Below are 14,545 nucleotides of genomic sequence, written 5' to 3'. Positions count from 1 at the left end.
CAGCCCAATCCTATGCATGTTGATTGAAATGTAAGTCCCACTTCATTCGGTGGGACTTACTTCCAAATAAGTGTGCATAGGATTGCAGCTTTAATTATGTTTTTCAATATACTGCACATGACATCCATTTGTTAGCTCCTTATATGTTGCTATTGCTGTGGGACCAACTGGTTTGTGATGCAGTTCTTTTTTTTTTCCTATTTCAGCAGCAAGGCTTAAATTAAAGACTCCATAAAAATATTACCTTGTCAACAGGAGGTCATATCTGTTTTACAGCACGTTGAATTTTGGTTGAATAAAGTTGAGCAAATGAAATTGGTCTTGTATTTATTCTGATCCTGCCAATAGTTTTGAATGAAGGAACTGATTTTTTAAAAAATGATGCAGTTTCAATAACCTCAATTATTTCCAGCATCTGTACAACTGGATCCATTAGCTATGTTCTATGGTTGAGAGGTCAAAACTTGTATGCCCATCTAAGCAGCTGATCAAGACATGCTTCAGAAAAAATTATCTGGAGATTTTTTGGTATAGAGCGTATCACTTGGAATGGTCAAGTAACTATAGTTGGGAAGAAAAAGCAATTAAAGGATGGTATCCAATTAACTTCTGCTGATGAAACAGCTTCTGTCAGTGGAACAGCGAGGGTGTGTGTGATTCCCTCCCCCCGCCATGTGCCCTCAAAATGTGCTCTGGAGACTTGCGGGGGGCAGGATTCCTCCAGAGCAGATTTGTGTGGCTTGCTGCAGTTAGATTGCAGCAGTTGGGAGGAGGGATGGGGAGAGTCCCACTGCGGAAGTCCACTTGTGTAAAGTTGGATTTTGCCCAAAATGTTTGCCAAAATAATTGACAATGACTGAGATCCACGCTGCATAAAACAGCCACCCATTGGAGGCCTCTTGTGACTGCAAGCAGATGGTGACAAGTGGTATACGTGCTGTGGTGTGCCATGTGAAGTGGCTGCCATATGGATGCACTTTCAGATAGCCAGAGAGCATCTGCAGATCAGACTCAGTGAGTAGGGTATGCCCTAAAACATGAAATCACTGCTCACTGAAGTTGATCTACAGAGTTCTGCATCTCTTCTCTTAGTGTTGTTACGCTGCCTGTGTGAGTGACAATCAGTTGTGTGAGCTGTATACCGCAAACTTACCCATGCTTACTCAGAAGTAAGTCCTGTGTTCAATAGGGCTTATGCCCAAGTAAACGTGCATAGAATTGCAGACGTAAGGGCACAATCCTATTCATGTTTAGACAAAAAAAAACCCCTACAACTCCTAGCATTCCCCAGCCAACCATGCTGGGAGTTATAGGACTTTTTTCTGTCTAAACATGCATAGGATTGCGCCCTAAAAGTACATGACAGCTGAGGAAAGTAACCATTAAGCCTGAACTAAAGTTTTGGTCATGAACTTGAGCACGCTCCGGGAGAGAGCGGAGGACAGGAAGGCCTGGCGTGCTATGGTCCATGGGGTCACGAAGAGTCGGACACGACTTAACGACTGAACAACAACAACGAAGTTTTGGTCAATTCTCTAGGTTCAGAATCTTTTGTATTTTTACAGTGACCTATGTTAAGACTTATTCTGAGTTGCCCACATCTACCCAAAGCATTGCAGGCAGTTAATGTGCTGCTTTGTAGTAGACAGAAATAATTCCTGTAAAAATAAGATCACAAGAACAGTCTTCCTGAGTTGGGCCAGCAGTCCATGTATCTTAGAATCCTTGCTCAGGGCATCCTATATGTTATGAGAGAGACATGGCTGCTACTAGAGCAAAAAGCTGTGCTTTTCCTTCTGTCTTCCCTAGTAATGTGCAGTACCATGATGTCATCATGCTCTTGAACTGACCTACCTCCAGGAAGGACAAAATACTGGTCAGATGGTTTTGGTGGAAGTCTTGTGTCTCCCATTATGTGCAGCTCTGCCTTCAGGCCCCATTTTATGTTACCGAGAGCAGTGATGTTTATTAGGAAACCACAACCAGTCATCGCATATATGATTCTGCATGATATAAGAAAACAGAAGATACGTGCACTGACTGAAATATGCTCTAAACTACCTGTTGATTGCTGAGATTAGATTATTTTTGTCATTTTTCTCTAAAGCAAATAGATTAAAAAAACAGGCTAAAATAGATTCACAAAGTCATTTAAAAAACCCCTTAGCCAAACTTCCTGTTTTTAAAGGAACGACATGCAAAGAGGGGGACTATTAACACCATTGCCAAGTTGGTGGCCTTTAACCCCAACTCCGTCCTCAGGATCTTCCAAGGTCAGATAAAATACTTTACATTTTCATGTGCATGGGACTCCAAACTTACTTTCTTCAGTAACTAAGCACCACTCCTTGGGACGCTATTGTGGTGGGTGCATAAAATCTACACCTTAACTCTCACGCGAGGTTGAATAAAGAAAAGAGGAGAACCTATTAACAGAAATCCATAACTAATAACAAAAACACCTGAATATCTGAAGTGCGTAAATGTTCCCATTTTTTCCTTAATGTAATTTGTCCTTTAAATGTAGTTAGTCAGCTTGCTTATATATGATATATCCTAATCACCTACACATCAGTAGCTGATATTGACATATCCAACAGTTTCCTGTTCATGAAAGGCGCTTTGATCCAGCGGAGTTTTCCGTAAATGGAAGGGGAAAGGCAGGTTTCACTAATGTCAGCTTACCCCACCCCTCTCTGAATCTGCTCCAGAGCATTGGGGGTCCCTCTGGAAAATGTGGGTATCAGGCAGCAACGGTTACACTAGGGGTGCAATCCTATGCATGTTTAGATGGCAAAAAAAAGGCCTACAACTCTCAGCATGCCTCAGTCAGCCATGACTGGGTGGGGTATACTGGGAGTTGTAGGCCTTTTTTCCATTTAAACATACATAGGATTGTACCATAAAGCACTTTTTAAGGCCCACTGATTTCAATAAAAGAAATGGAGCCTGTAATCCTATAACCACTTACCTGGGAGTAAGCCCCACTGAACTCAGTGGGACTTATTTCTGAGTTAACTATAGGATTGTGATGGTAAGTGCATTCTTAACTCTTCTATTGAATTCAGCAGACTAAACAAGTGCTTCCCTTTGTCTGGATTGTACCCTATATGTCCTTAGTTTTGTCCCTATCTGATATTTATGGAAGATTGGCTCTTGGGCACTGGCTGCTCAATACACCAATCAACAGTGTCCAGATGCAGGAAAATGGAAACATGCAAAAACTGAAATGTGCAATACAAAAATGGGGGAAAAGAATGAAAACATTGATTTTCCTGTCACTTAGGGCGCAATCCTATGCATGTTTAGATGGAGAAAAGGCCTACAAATCCTATGCATGTTTAGACAGAGAAAAGGCGTACAACACCCGGCATTCCCCATCCAGCTTTGCTGGCTGGGGAATGCTGGGAGTTGTAGGCCTTTTCTCCGCCTAAACATGCATAGGATTGCGCCCTTAGAGTATGAAATCTCTGGTAAGTTACTTGCTCTATCAGAGCTTGCATTTTCATCTTATGATTTAGGTTTTTTTGTACAAATCTTCACAAAAGTGTTGTGGTGCAGTTCCCAGTTGTCTTCTTGCTTGATTTTCCCCATGAGTTGCTTCAAATGCTTTGCTCTGTCACGTCTGTGTATTTTGTATCTAATTAATTCTCTAGTTTTGAGTGCATGTAGCAATTAAAACCTACAGTAGATAAATGAATGCTCCACACCACTCAATTAGAAGCCTATCAAACTAAAATTCCAAGAGTATAACCTCTCCAGTGAGAGTTCCTCTCATTTTCGTGCGTGTGCGTGTGCACAAAGTGGCAGCCAGAAAAGGATTGGTGCCAAGATAAAGATAAAAGGATTTGGCCTTGGAAAGTGCCATCTAAAATCAGACACTGGAGGTCACTATAACCCGATGGAAGAATAATGTGAAGATTGAAGAAGACTAGGGCAGCTGCTGTGGCTTAAAGTCTGCTTCTCAAAATAATTCTAATATTTGCAGAAATCTGAATGCTGCTTCTAATTGTGGGTTAGCATAATAACAGTCGTGTGCACTACAATTACCATGATCACGTAGTCTAACTTTTTTGTATGTTTTCCCCAACTGGTTCTAATGCCAGATAGTTAACTTAAAGCATGAATTATATGAGAAGCATCTAGCTGAGTTGCCCAGAGGTACATGCAATACCAGTTCATGTCTTCTAAGATCTCCATTGACTAACAGGGGACAAAAGCTCTGCTTTTAAACATTTCAATGTTTAAATTGAATGGAGAACAAGGTATTCCAAAGAATGACTGCCCTTTCTTCAAGAAGAGGTCTCCTTGTCTGTCTAGCAGGAGGAAGGTGGAAGAGGGTGCTAGTGGGGAGCTCACAAAAAAGAAAACTAACATAAATACACACGTAACCTTTGAAACCATCTTTCCTGTAAAGCAGGAGTGGGCAACTTGTGGCCCTCCAGATGTTACTGGACTGCAACTCCCATAATCCCTTACCATTGGTTATGTTGCCTAGGGCTGATGGGAGTTGCAGTTTAACAACGTCTGGTAGGCGACAAGTTGCCCTCCCCTGCTGAAAAGCCTGTGAAGAGTTAAGTCAGCCTTCTCCAACCTGACGTCCTCCAGATGTTTTCAACTACAACTCCCAGGATTCACAACCATTGGCCATGCTGGCTGGGGCTTATAGGAGTTGAAGTCCAAAGCATCTGGAGGGCACCAGGTTGGGCAAGGCAGTGAAGACTATGCCATCAAGTCATTTTTGCTGTTCTTTGTTGCTGTATGTGTATTGCAGGTCTGGTCTTTGAAATTCACCTAAAGTTTTCTCATCAGTAAGAAGCAGCAGTTAAGTAAATAATGGTGCGAAAGTATGTGATTCCGCTGATGTTCTGACATACATTTCTTCTAGTTGGGAAGAGCTAAGTGAATTAGTTTTATGTAAAAGACCTGTTGTTTGGATGGATGTTTGCTTCATGAAGGATGATTTGAACCAGGTTCAAATGAATTTCCCCCCCTCATAAGAAAGGGAACTCAAGCTCCTCCTAGCTGATGACTTCTATTGAGCACTGGGTTTGCAACAAGCTCTGCCAGGCTAAGGAGGCCTGCTTATGCCCTGGTCTATGTTGGGCCACTCAACTTCACTGCTATTATTTGTTTAGGTTTCTTTTTAAATGGGAGAAAGGGGCAGAGGGGGAGAGAGAGAGAGAGAGAGAGAGAGAGAGAGAGAGAGAACAGATGCCAAAGAGGACAGAATTCTTAATAGCTGGGAAGAAGATACCTTGGTAGGTCTGGCTTTTTCACACCCTGAGTAGCAAGTTGCATCTGCCCAAATCTCCTCTTCTCAACTATTAAAAATATAGACGCCTTGTCCTCCCTTTGCATCTGGCCACCCCAAAGAGAGATGGAAAAATTGTGCATGTCTAGTTAATAAAAGTTGGCCTCCTGTGCCAGTTTTGGATTAAATGGGGGTGCTTGGTTGGACAAAGTCTGTTGTTCAATACAGTGTGGATGAGGCTGAGAGATGTGGGTTGCACCACTCTGTGCCTGCGGAGTTGCAAACGGGGTGGGGGAGGGAGTGTTACATGCCTGCGCCCCACTTCTGAGCAGTGGGGAGTTTCTGGGGCTCCAGTGCTTACTTGGTTCCTTTAGAAGGAGCTCACTGGAGACTTAGGGCATTTCTGTGAAATAAAGTTTATTTACACACATACAGTCTTGAGCATAAGAGGAGCATTCACAGCATTAGCACCCCAACAATTCCTGCTCCCCCTCAGATGATGTGGGGAACCCATAGTGCCACGGGATTTCCTGCAGAGTGCAAAGTCAGCTCTCTGCCTACTTTTCAGATCCAGTTCTTATACACAGACCTCACTTGCCCCTTAGTGGGGGGAAGAAAGATGGGTCATCTCTCCCACTATCTATGCCTTCGAGCTCCTGTTGAAACACATTACCAGATGTTTGGGGATAGTAACTGTCCTTTGTCTTAGGAGGCATTGGCTCTAGGCACCTACATTGATAGCTCTGGTTCCAGAAATCTTTGGTCAAGAATTACAGAGTCTGAAGGAATCCTGAATCACGTTACAGTCAGGGGCACTGGGCTGTAAGGGATCCCAAAAGGTCATTTAGACTAACCCCAGATGCACCACATGATTTTCCCTTCTGAAAACGTCTAGACTCCACTAAAAACAAACAGAAAGACCAACCAAAACAACAGCTTTTAATGTAAGACACAAATGAACCGGGATAATTTAAAAAAGCAAAGGTAGCTGTGTTGGCCATGAGAAAGAGTCCAAAATCCATACTGGGGCAATACATTTTGGGGGCCAATTCAAGGTCACAAAATAGCATGCAAACCTTTGAGTTCTCCAGAACTCATCAGACAAGATGGGAAACAAAGGAAAAAAAGATGGGAAAGTGACTGGTGTTCAAGCCATAGAATCTTTTCCCCTCCTTTTTTTTTTAACTCCCCTTTTTTAAAAATAGTATTTACTACCTCGGGTAATAGGGGTAAACAAAATCTGGAGAAACGTACATGATTAAAAGCACATGGTCACATCCCCCAACTCTAAAGCAAAGTTCAATTTTTAAATCAGCTTGGAGGTTTAGTCTTCAGGGTGTTCTTTGAGGCCTTTCATCTGGTTGTATAGCAGAGGCACCCTCATTTAGTCCAGATATATTTTGATTTCAGTGGCTGCGGTTGTGGAGGTATCTTCATAGAATAATAGAATAGCGGGGTTGGAAGGGGCCTATAAGACCATCGAGTCCAACCCAGGTGAAGCAAGTGGCCCTGTTTTGAGGCTTCCAGACTCAATGGGGCCAGTCTAAGCCAAAACTACAGATGCTGTTATGGTGCACCTGCCAAGTAGCATTCAGTCTTCAATTGTAACTTGTTCATCCAAACTCCTGAAGGCTACGCACATTTTCATTGTGCAGATTGCATGAAAGCAATGGCCCAGTCCGTACATAATGAGAAGCCGCCATGGGCGAATTCCCCCATGGGTCTTCTTGTCATGGCGGCACCCACCATTTTGAATATTCGAGCCATGATGGGACACTCCGTAGCTTGTTGTTACATGAAAATCTGGTGAGGGTGGGTTGCTGGGGTGGTTGACAAGCCACCCACAACCCTAAAATAGCCCATGGGTTCTGGGTGGCTTGTCAAGCATCCCAACCACCCACCCTTGCCGGGTTCGCACATAACAAGCTACAGTGCACTTCTACCACAGCCCGAATATTCAAAATGGCAGGCGCTGCCACAACAAGGACCCCGCAGGGAAATTCACCCATGGTGGCTTCTCATTATGTGCAAAGGTAAATATTTCTGTTACAGGGTCACATTATGCTCTCAGCACTACCCTCAGCAAGTATAGTGAGTGGGTAATTCTCTTTGGAAGGTGAATATTGCTGCTGGCTGCTATTCACTGCTCCGCCTCACCTAAAGGAGAAGGAAAACTCATCCCTGTTGAGTGGGAGAATGAGCTGGCCTATGCCTAACTTATGAAAAAGCTTATCCTACTGAACATTAGAAAACGCTCTTAAGGGAACAATCCTATGGCCACTAGTCAGCAGCTAGATGGCCATAGGATATGTGGGTTTCTGGGAATCGATCTTGGAGCCTGCACTCTGAGGTCGGTTCCTGGAGAACTGACCTTCCCCCACTTCCGTGCTGCCTTGCAGGCAGCATGGAATGGCCTCGCGCTCTGTGCTTGGAAGAGGAGCACAGAGCAGCCAAAATGGGGCATTCCAGGGGGTGTTCTGGGGCGGGGAAGGCGGAAATGCCGGTACGACACATCCTATGTGTTGTCCAGCATCCTCCCCCCCACTCCGCCTTCCTGCGGCTAGACAGCCAAAATTGGCTGTCTAGCCGCAAATGCAGGGCAGGAGAAGCGCAGAGGGAATGATCCCCTCCGTGCTTCTCCTGCCTTGCATTGACTAGGCAGTCACCTCCGAGTTTGGAGGTGGCTGCCTGTCCCCATAGGACTGTGCCCTAAGTCTGCTATAAAGCATTGGCGACGGTCCCATAGACAACATGTACCATTTAAAGTTTCCTAAAAAAAGTTAGGCTAGGCTACCTTTTGGTTCGAGATGCTTGGTTCCTCCAGGCAATAGTATAACTGGACTCTTTCAGTGGTGTGGCCTTTTCATTTCCTCAAAGTTGCTCAGAATGTTTGTTTCTGGTAAAATAAAGGTAGCAAGCAACCTAAAACTCCATTGTAGCAGATCCCCTGACAATCAGAGTATGGTATAAAGTTGTTTTCTGCCCTTTGTCATATAGGTTATCTTTCGAACATTTCTACCATCTCCTTGGGGACATGTGTCCAAGCGAGGGTTCCTTGAAATGTTCTTTAGGTTTGCAACACATTTTTTTTTTAAAAAATGTCACTTGAATTTGATTGCTGACGTGACCTAGGAAGTGTCTGCAGCTTGGCACTCAGAAGAATGAACTAGTGATTGAGGAACAGCCAAGAGTGGATCTCTGTATCCTCTCCTTTTTATTCTGCAACTCAAGGGAGCTTAGAGCTAACTTCTTCATGTTTTTATTCTTTTCCCTCAGGATGCTGGAAACGGGGACTCTTGGGTATTGGTCTCAGCCCACTGCTCATCCATGAAGAAAAGCAACTGCAGCAATAATTTGATAACATTACATTACAATCCTAGTTTCCTGGAAATGTTTTCTGTTGCCAGGAGCCAAATCATACCTCTGCAGTGCCATTCAGTATCCCAAGTACTCCATAGTGCATAATGTTATTGGCCAGCGTTGAATGCTGAACATCACATAAAATAGCTTAGAAGTATAATGTGACTTCCTAAACGCTTCTAATCTTGGGAAGGGATTTTTAAAAAGTGATGGGCCAACTCACTTAAAAAAACTCATAAGCAATGTAATCAACTAGCATTTCCCATAGAGTTTGGAACCAGCAGTGACAGAACCACCTGTCCTTCTCTCAGGAACAACTGATTTTATGCAAACTCTTGACAGATGTCAAACTCTTGACATATTACAAAATATGGATGAGGTTGCTGCCCCTTTGCAGGCTCTGAAGGAGGGCAATAGTCAACAGTGACATTTCCCCATCACTCTCTGTAGTGGGAAAAACTGTAGCTATGGGTGGTCAGGTGGGGATGGGTGAGAATTTCATTTCAGTTCATTTTTTATAAGAATTTACCAACATTTGCAAATTTCTTCATATTCAGGGTGGAATGAATGTGGGAGAAACCAAAATGGACAAAGCCTTAGGGCTTTGAGTGCTTAGCTCCTCGAAGTCTGGGGTTGACCTTTGTGTATTCAGCAATGTTTGTGGCGCTGAATTAGGGTTGCCACCTCTTTTTTCTGTCAGGATTCTCATCTTTAACAGTTATATCACAGGCAGGTACACAACATGGTCCTCTCCATTCTGGGAACAGCAATGAATTTGGCCAGTGCAGATGTGAAAAAAAAATTCATTTCAGTTTTGATAAGAATTTATCCAGACTCACAAATGTCTTGTTATTTGGGATGGAAATGAGATTGAGATTTAAGAAATTTGAATGCAGGAGAACTGACGGATTTGTACGTATTAAGAGGGCAGAAGACTTGTCCCTTTTGGAACATTGTTGCCATTGTAGGCAGGCTGTGGCATTTTAATTCATAGTTGCTGGAATTACTGTTACCACTTTTTTTGTTGTTTTTTTGGTAAGGCTCCTATACCTTTAAAAGATGCATAATAGCCAGAAGTTTAACAGATAAAGTGTCCTCCAGCTGCACCTGTTAAATTTCTACTTGCCAGCCTGTTGTTAAAGGGATAGGAGGCAAAAATATACTGCAAATAGATGTTATAAAACAAAAGGAGTAGATGGAGGCATAGCCTTGTCATTCAAATACAAACTTCCTGGAAAAATTGGACACAGGAAATTCACTGTAAAAAGGAGGGTTAGTCATAGAATTCTTACTGCCTTCAAATTTGCAACAGCCAATCTGATTAAAAATATATAATTTGCCTGATGATATCATATAAAAATAATAAAGGCTATCAAACAAGAAAAGGGTTCATGATGAACAAGAGATTAGCTTAATGGCCTCAATTTATATGAAGTGGTGATTACCAGAGAGATGTGTGTATGTGGGTATGCTTCTCCAGAATGATTCAAATGGCTAACAGCTGAGCAATGGAGAACAGCAAACTAGAGCAAACAGAAACTGAGACTGCATAGAGAGAAAAAAAAGCCCTGTGTGGTAATGACAACTTCATAGTCTGCAGATGTGAATATTAATCTTTTAAATAACTGCATATCCAGCTGAGTGCTACTAGTGCTGCTTTGGTGGAATGAACTTTTTGCTCTTCTGGGGTTTGTCCCTCTTTTATGTGAATTTTGACATGTTGATGTGTCTCCTTTTATCTGTGGCAGGGGGAGCTGCTTCTATTAAATGCAGACATTTCCCCCACAGCAGGACTGTTAATTTGCAAATTGTAGGTGACACGTGTAGAAGCCGCGGGGTGGAGGGGAGAAGGCAATAATTTTAGGAGATGAACATGGGCAAGATAAACCATAATTTTGGAAGATGGCATAATTTGGAAATAAAATTATATGGTCTTGGAGGGAGCTGGGTGGATTCTAGTACATGAAATGTGGTTCAGAAACTTAGAGTCTAACAGTAGTACAATTGAAACACTGTTTCTGCTGGGAGACTTCATTGGTTCAGTGTGGTTAACACAGAGAGGCATGAGGGACAATGGCTTTGAAATTTCACTCAGCATCATCTATGGCTGTATCCTCAATTCATTATTTTTAATCAAATCTAAAAAGAACTACATCCTGAGCTCACAATTTGTCTGTTTGTATTTGGTTCCTGCCTTAAGCTTCAGTAAACACACACACACAGATAAAAATAAATTCAGGATATTATTGAAATCTGGTATTCTGCTTATGGAATATACAATTACTTGTATTGTAGTTGGCTTCTTAAAGGAACAGACCCCCCCCCCCCCGAAAATGCCTTCATATAAGGCTCTCCAAAATGATGGAACAACTTAGTTTTTTTTTTTTTTTTAAGCTTTCTGGATAGATAAAAAAGCTACTGTATCTGTGCAATTGCTGAGCAGTAGACTATCTTTACACCTCTACATTTTGGTGCACATTGTTGTACCTACAGGAGCTGGTCTGTTTTGGGTCCCCTTGCCTTACCTCTTGCTGCTGGGCAAACTCTGTATCACGTTGCCTTCAGTCCTCTAGTGCAATGGTCAACAAAGTGGGGTGCACACACCGCAGGGGTGCACAAGTCAATCCATTGGGGTGCACAAGCTGCCTGATAATTGAACAGTCTCCTGCTGCCCCGATGAGCTACCATTGTCAATGATGTTAGCGGCACAGGTAGCAGGATGAGACGGGAGGCGAGAGGGAAGCTCCATGGCATTTCTCTCTCGGCTCCAGTCCTATCCAGCCAGTGAGAGCAACTGTGCCAGTCTCTGCCAGGCACAGCAGAGGAAGGTGCTGTCATTTGCTTGGCCCCAGAGCAGATGCCACCCTGCTGAAGGAGAGCAAATTTCCTCCAAATTTGCCTACCTTTTCTGTGATGACAAGCGGCTGTCAGTAGTATGCTACCTCACAGATATTTTTGAAAAAATAAATACACTTAATCTGTCCCTTCAAGGTAAAGGTGACGTTTTAATAATGACTGAGAAAGTAACTGCTTTTCAAAAGAAACTTGTGCTGTGGAGAGAGCATTTTGAAAATGGATGTTCGGAAATGCGTCCATCGGTACGTGATTTTGTTGCCAAAAACAATGTGTGTCACCTATAAAAATGCTCAGATCTGCACACTTAAAAAACGTGGAAACAGAATTTTCTAACCTGTTTGAAAATCTTCCAAACGAAGCGTTTCAGTGGCTTTTGAACCCATTTGTTAAAAATATAAAAATACAACACTTTCCGATTAGTTTGCAAGAACAACTGATTGACATCAGGGAAGATGAAAATTTACTAGCTGAATTTCAACAAAAACCTTTGAATAGTTGGTGGATGGGGCTGAAAAATGAGTATCGTGAGTTAGTAAGTGCAGCCAACAATGCATTTCTTCCATTTGGATCTACCTATCTTTGTGAGGTGTCTTTTTTTAGCTATGACAACCATTAAAACCAAGTATCAAAATAAACCCAGCTTAGAACCAGACCTTCGAATCACTGTATCACAAAGTGCTCAACCAAAATGTTAAAAAATAATGAAGCATATTCAATCACATTAGTCTCACTAAAAGATATTAATATTTTAGTGAGAGTAAAAAGAGTTTTATACCGTTAATAAAATAAATTATTTAAAATATTGTCTATTTCACCTTTCTAATCCTTTTTAATTTCTATTAAAAATACCTTGTGTGTGTTTTATAATGTACATAATATATTAGTACAGCAGTACATGTATATCATTTATAAATGCATATACATATATTGGGGGTACGTGCTCAATTTTTTTTTACTGATAAGGTGTGCGATCAACAACATGTGGAGACCGCTGCTGTAATGGCACACATTCAGAGCAGATTTTCACACATATACAGCATGCTTTGGGCAGGCTTTTGACTCCCTGCTTCCCAGGGGTCTGGCTGCTAGGATGGTATCCAGTTAAATGTTTGCTTTGGGGTTTCCCCCACCCCCAAAGCCGTTTAAAACACTTTTTGAAATGCTATTGCATGTTTATGCATATGTGTGGCTTTGTGATGGTCACAAGGGACAGCCAATCAACAGCACAGACAGCTTCTGCAGGAAACAGGAAGAACTGGTTGCTTCCGAGTTTGATGGTGCATCTGGCCAAACAGGAATATGTGTGGACCCATAGTAGACTCACCATGACTCACTGTTTGCAGCCTTTCTGAAGCAGCGTGGTTCTGGAGCTTGGTAAATATTTACTTCCTTGATAGGAGCTGTAACAACAGCAGAACTTAAAGTGTTCTGTAAGTGGCTGCATGGAGCCAAGCAATTCTCATGTAGAGAACTGAAACTCAGGACACCAGCCCTTCTGAGACTAGTGGCAGGAAGAATTGCCCAGCAGTTAAGTGAAGTATGTTGTGCTCCACATATCTGTCTCCTCTGGCCTCATTTAATAAAAGTCTGCAGCAACAAATACTACCACAGGGATGGAGGTTTGGAGTGGCTGCAGAGGCAAAACAAGGTGTTCATTCTTCTGTAAATGGAGTCAGGTGCTTCATAATTGTTGATTGCTGCAGGCTGAGCTCTGCTGGTAGTCAGGCTTTTTCTTTAAGGGTGCTGTGCCCTCACCCAGAGATAGTATTTATCCCTTTGATCCAGGAATGGGGAATGTGTGCCCCATTCTAGATGCTGTTGGACTGCCATGCGACCTAGCCAGCGGTGATGGATGATGGGAGCTGCAGTCCAACAGCATCTAGAAGGACGCATGTTCTCCACCCCTGCTTTCATTGCTCTAAGACCCCAGAAGAGGTGGCTGTGCTGCCTCAGCCTGCCCCATTTGGAACCTGTCCCACTTGCTCTAGCTAGCAAGATTCTGGGTTTTGTCTGGCCACCTGAGGGCAAAGTGCAAGTAAAGAAATGAGGTGGGAAGCTGCATCCTTTAATGGTGTGTTGAGTGTTTTAAAGGCACAGGCACAATTTACAAATAAAGACTGAGAAGCTGTTTTGCTGCCCATTTTCGTGTGCTATGAGAGCTGCGCAACAGGCAGCAATTCAACAAGTGCACCTTTCCCACACCACTGCCTCGCTATGGCAGAAAGAGGTGCACCTGCCTTTTTGCCTGTCATGCAGCTCTTAATGGCAGGGAGCCTTTGGCAGAAAAATAGGTGGCAACTAGACTTACCTAGCCTTCTTTTGGAGAAGGTGCCTCTGCATTTAAATGCTCCTGAAGCACTAAGAGAGGAAGCAGCCTGCTTGCCTTTCACTTCTCATTCCTCCACTGAGCGCTTTGGCCACAGGTTGTGGCAGAAATCCTGGGAGACAAGTGTCAGAAAAAAAAGGCAGCAATCCTTTGTGTGTATGTTTGTGTATAGCTCAGCATCAATCATCCTAGCAGCTTTTTAAAAGATGGAAGAAAGCTCCAGAGTGGGTCCAGTTGGGGGGGGGGATGTGTGTTGAAGGTGAAAAATGTTTTTAAAAATGCCTTCCTGTTGTCAAGTATTTCTCCGCAGAAGTTAGAAATGTGTGAATTTCTCAAGACACTAAATTCTGTACCATATGCTAGCTGGGCTATATTAGTACATTCATCCACAGCTACATAAACCATGATTTATGAAGCTGTGGCCATGTGGCCCTTCTTTGCCCCTCCCCTTTTCTTGTTGTGCTTTGGTACAGAGTTCCTGACTTGCATTAAGCCAAAATTCCCTACTACTGAACTGAGGAACTTTGGCTTAATGTTGGTTAATAAGCCAGGGCCCTGGTTTATTACCCTGGCATAACATTAAGCCTGAGTTCCCTGGTTTGGACATAATGGAGAACCTTGGCTCAATGCAAGCCAGGATCTCCACTCCAAAGCTGGCGTAGGATAAGAGGAGTGAAGGGGAGGCTCGAGGGAGGAGCATATGGCCATGGTTTGTGAAGGTGTGGATGAAAGTCTGAATGCAGCTGTTA

This window comes from Heloderma suspectum, chromosome 2 (assembly GCF_057233095.1).
Source record: "Heloderma suspectum isolate Gila_16-S chromosome 2, 16-S_ref, whole genome shotgun sequence".
NCBI lineage: Eukaryota > Metazoa > Chordata > Lepidosauria > Squamata > Helodermatidae > Heloderma > Heloderma suspectum.
The sequence above is the reverse complement of the archived record's forward strand: the minus strand, read 5'-3'. Positions refer to the sequence as shown.